The sequence below is a fragment of the Morone saxatilis genome, unplaced genomic scaffold (genome assembly GCF_004916995.1).
Source record: "Morone saxatilis isolate NCDOM2014 unplaced genomic scaffold, NCSU_SB_2.0 Contig12, whole genome shotgun sequence".
Classification (NCBI taxonomy): domain Eukaryota; kingdom Metazoa; phylum Chordata; class Actinopteri; family Moronidae; genus Morone; species Morone saxatilis.
In genome coordinates this window covers 14113476-14118880 of record NW_023339674.1, presented here as the reverse complement: position 1 = coordinate 14118880, position 5405 = coordinate 14113476, and positions in this window count along the sequence as shown.

The following is a 5405-nucleotide window of genomic DNA, read 5'->3' as shown; positions in this document are numbered from 1 at the left end:
TCTGAATACTTCTTCCACCACTGGAGATTCAGAGATTTGCATGGATGCATTGAATTGGTCATAAAATATTGAATGTTCACTGTAAAAAATGGTAGTTACAAAGATAAGGGCTACAATCATATGTTTACATTCAAACGTATGCTCAAATTTAAGTTCAGGGGTGCAGGTCAGAACAACTGGAGTACTGTACATCTGTCTGTGCCACTACAATCCACCAAAGTTACACCGGGGTCCCTTTACAGTAAAACACCTTAATGTAAAACAACCACATGCTGTAATTTGACCGCAGGGCATAACTCACTTTTTCTGGGAAATCTTGCAAAAGTTGTCTTATTATTATGAATCATATTGTTAATGTTTTCACTGTGTGTTTTTATACATAGCAATAATTAGGAGTTGAACAGAACATGTTGTGCCATGTTCTCCGGGGATTGTCAGAGGGAACTCTGGAAAATTTAGGAAAACAGTACTTAAGAGAGTAAATGACTAATGTAGAAATAAAGTTCACTGCACAAAAAGATCAATTACAAAATTTCATCCCAAAATAACATAGCTGAGGGTATGTAATGCTAAGGCTCAAGGAATTTCAGAGCATAATCCCCAGAAACAGAGCTGAAGTGAAAAAGTAAGGATAAAAGATGAAGTGTGAAGATCAAGAACTCCTGGACTAAAAACCTTAAAATGTTGTCTCCGAGCTCCTGGATACAGGATCCTTCATGAATAAATGTAAAGAATTAAATGTGACTTTTTAAAACATGAAACTACATTTCAATACAGGTATATATGTACTTCAGCTGAGGCAAACTGCAGCTCCACTGGAATGGAGATGACGAGTTTATTGCATGTTAAAGTGAAAACATTTCAAGAGGATAGGAGGAAGGAGATATCAAAATTGTTATACTGCGTTCGTTTGGACAAATTTGCTCCAAAATCCAGAACACCATTTCCTATGGCGCTGCTGCCCCCCCCCCGACCAACCTCCAAGAGTTAGCTGACCATGCGTGAGAAAGAGGATTGGGTTCATTTTTTCACCCTTTTCCTTTTAACTCAGTGGCATAAAGTCATTTTTGGAGGACCACCACCCTCAGAAAACTCACCACAGGAGGCTGTGCTTGGGGAAAATTCTTGGTGGGTTTGATTAAAAAACAAAAAGGTTATTCTTGAATAGCATTACAGTAAGAAGTAATGTAGTATGTGCAGTAAGTTACTCATTCCCAATCCCAATGCAGACAATTGTTTTAAAACAGAAAATACATTTGAATGTTTAGATATATATTTGATTATTTTGCCCTCAATGTATAGGCTATTAAATTGATTTCATTTCATTTTGGAACCAAAACAACATCTTGGTTTTAAACTGGTAGAGAGAGGGCAAAGTGGTTGTGTGGTAAGGGCACAGAGAGGAGGTATTTTATGTTGATAACGACTGGGTCTGTCAGATAATATATCTACATTTTCATAATAAAAGAAACCCAGTGAATCTTCATAACATTTTCAGATGGCAGATGGTTTATATGAGAGTAGTGCGATGAGTCTGATTGCATGGATGTAGAGATTTTTACCACCTAATGACACCACAGCCTCTTTGTAGGTCTGTCAGTGACTTTCCATCCATCTGTCCTACTGTCAGCTGGTATCTGTTAAAGGGAATAATGTGACATTTTGTGAAATGTGCTTATTCGCTTTCTGGGAGAGAGTGAGATAAAAAAGATAGCTACCACTCTGACATCTGTCAGGTAAATGATGCTACATTGGTGTTCTCCTTATTTCCTGTTCAAACTTGGTAGTGGGCCAGTAGGCTTTGCTACACGAAATGGTTGATTGATTGATTGATTGAGAATTTTATTATGAACATGCAAAAGCCAATCTCTATATTTTACAGTACATGTTATTGGTTGAAATGACAATATAATAGTAGAATAGACTGTCTGATAAATAGAGCCCCTGGTCTGTCGCAGAGCAGCCATAACGTTCATGTGACTGAGTGGACAGGGAAACTACAGCACCCCCTCCACCCCTCCACCAACCCCCCACCCTTCTGCAGTCAACTTTACAGTTGAAGCGAGAAATGACCTCACCTCGTCCAAGTCCCAGCTCCCACAAAGTTTGAACAGGAAATAGGGAGAACACCACCCCCACCCAGCTCCTTGCACCCATTACAGCACTCCCAAAGAGAAAAAACCTCAACATTAAAGAAAAGTATGAAACCCAAAAATTAAAAGTTTTATAAAAAAATTCCTGTCTGTGGATCTAAAACACATACTGCTTGTAACATGAGCAAACATGAGATAAACATTTTGTTCTATCCTCTGTTGTGAATTTTCAGTCTGTGAATTCCAGCCGTTGTTTGGATTCCTCTGAGAGGGAATGTTTTATGCTCCTTTGAAAATACAAAAGACGTCGCGCACATCTGAAAGCCATTAGCCCCTCAAACTGTTAGCAAGCAGTCTGAGGATTCTTTCCGCTCTCTTGGAATCTGCTACATTTCTCTTTTTGCCTCTTTTCACTTTTCATTTCTTTCTTTTTTCAGGGGCCCCAACCTCTGTCTTTTGCAGTTACAAGGGTTATGGAATTTCAGAACGCTTATCCAGAAAGTCTCACTCCACGGCCCACTAAAACCAAAGTCGTATCATACACATCAACCTCTCTCCATCCCTCTCCCCACTGTATGTTTTAACAGTCATTTAACCGTGGGCAAACGAACTGTGCAGAGCTACAATGTGCTCTATCTCTGGGGAACAACATCACGTGTATACCCGCCTCTTCCTCTTCTGGTTCCCACAAAGCAGGCAGGGGACATGTGAGGCAGGTCTTCCCTCCTCCTCATCATTCTCTGCAGCCTAACCTCGCATAAATGGACCAATGTGTTTGTGTGCTGTTTTATGAGATCACATATTCTCATCCCCCCTTGAACACTGCCATTCTTTGTCTGCACTCGTGTTATACTTTGAAGTTCTGCATTCCTCTCCCACTGCATCACTGGGGCAGCACAGCTGCATAAGGCCAGGTCTTTACAGAGCCAAGCAGTGCAAACGCTCCGGGTAAGGTGAGGCAAGAAATGCCTGCCTTGGAAGTAAATGATGGAAAGAAAGATGGAAGATGAGGTAGGAGGAGGGGGCATGAGAGAGGGAGAGGAGAAAGGGTTGAACAGAGAAAAAACTGGAAAGGGGAAGGTTGTGGGTTGTTCCTGTGCCCGTATGTGAGGACATGTAGAGGTCTATCTATCTATCTATCTAATCTATCTATCTACTATCTACTATCTATCTATCATCTTACTATCTATCTACTCTTCTATCTAATCTATCTATCTATCGTCTCAAAACCTTTTGTGGGTTTTCCACTATGTGAGCTTGTGTTTTTGTTGTGTATGTGTCTTTTTATGTGTTTACTTGTGTGCCAGATCAATTATCATTTTTCATTTCAAACACAGCAGACACAGGATGTCCCAGGCTGGGATCTCTCTATACCTCGTCACACTCCACCCTTGACCCTACAGCTCCAACCACAAACCCCAAGAACCATGATGACTACTACGAAACCGACTCTAAATCCTCAACCACCTTAGCACCACACACACTTGTATGGCACAACACACCTTCACGTCCCCATGACCTTAAGGTTACCCTCTGCCAAAACATGCTACGAGCTACAGAGACAGAGAGCGAATAAATTCAGTATGGAAAATGGGAACTGTGACAGTCAGTGGTGTGCATTTGAGGGCTTTGAAGCTCCAGTGAGACTCACCATTGCCTCATTTGACTTGCTTAGGATACAAAGAATGAAAAGAAATCCTTAAAACAATCTCCCATTTTTCCTCCAATGTCTTTTTCTATAACCCTGCAGATTCAAACAGCCCTTACCTAAACATAATTTCATTTGTGTGTATCCAGTTTCAGCGCCCATGTAAAGATGTGTCAATGTGAATATCTTGCATCTTGCAAGGCATTTTAGAGTTACTGCACATTTTAACACCTCATAAAATCACAACTATGTGCATTCATATCATTTTACATACATTTTTTTCCAGTGGTAAACCATTTATATGTATATGCCTTTGGGAACCTCTATACAGAATGAATAATAATAATGACCTTTAGCTGTATTATATTTTATATCATGAAGGAGAATATGGTGTTGTGCATGTAATTCATGTTTGTTGCCCCCTTGGGGACAACCAGAGCTACAATGCATAGCTATATAGAAAAACAACTTATGGAAACAAATTTAACTCACTCCTCCGGCACAGTCCTGCCTGTGATGACCCACAAACGCACCGGTTCACCCCTATGGACAGCAGTACGAATGACTAATTCTGGCCATGAATCTCTCCCTGTAGAGAGGCTGTCATGGAAGTGATTTGGCTCCGTGATGGCTCTCCTGGCTGGGCTAAAGACAGTCTGAAAGCCCCCATCAGGTTCTAGTGGTCTCTCATGGTTCTTTCTTTCAGCGCTGGGAGAGATTGGGCATCGCTTCAAGAATTCAACTAATACACAAGTGTAAGTGTGGACAAAAGCACACATCATCTTAGTTTGCACACACTCACACGCAAAGGCAAAGAGACACAGTTGCATCATATCATATCCTCCTATCAATGAATGATACTGATAATCAAAGCTGACAAACATGGAATCTGAGTTAGGGGTGGGATTTAAAGGATAGGCGGTATTTACATACGTGTGTATATAAGTTAACTATGTGTTCATGTGAGGACAATGCAATCCTCATCTGGTTTCTGTACTGGCTTGTCATCTTTCATACCACGCGAGCTACAGGAGGGACCCCAAGCTCAGCATTCCTGCTCCTACTGGGCCAGCCGACCAGGCACATGTAATACTAATGCAGCCCGGGCCATGTACAACAAATAGCTTGCTTTTATTAACGCTCACCAGGACCAATTTTCTTTCCTGGAGTAACAAGTATTAAATCTGACAAGACAACTTCTTATCTTGAAAGCACCATGTTCATGTTGGATGTTTGCGCTGTTGAGTGCATCTAGGGCCAAACCTCCAAAGAATGAATCCAGTGCAAAAACAAAAAACGTCTTCTTCTTCTTTAGTGAGAACCATCGGAAAAATCAGTGACATCACAAGCCCCTGCTGCTCTTGGGTCGTTCAAGCAGCCTGCTCCTCAAGCCACATCGACATATGGAGTGTCTTTGTGTATGAGAGTTTACATACGTGTATACAAATGTGTGTGCTGGAAAGATAGAGATGGGAGACAAGTCAGTGAGGAGAAAAAGGGGAAGGGAGGGCTAGTAAAAGTATTTCCCTGGGCTCTGAAAGTACAATACACACAGACAGTGGTGTGTTTTCACTGTAGCCAGATCACTGCTTGGCGAAATGTGGTTCTATTTAGAGGAGAGCGAGGGAGGGACTGCTGGGAGAGAGAGAGAGAAAGGGAGGAAA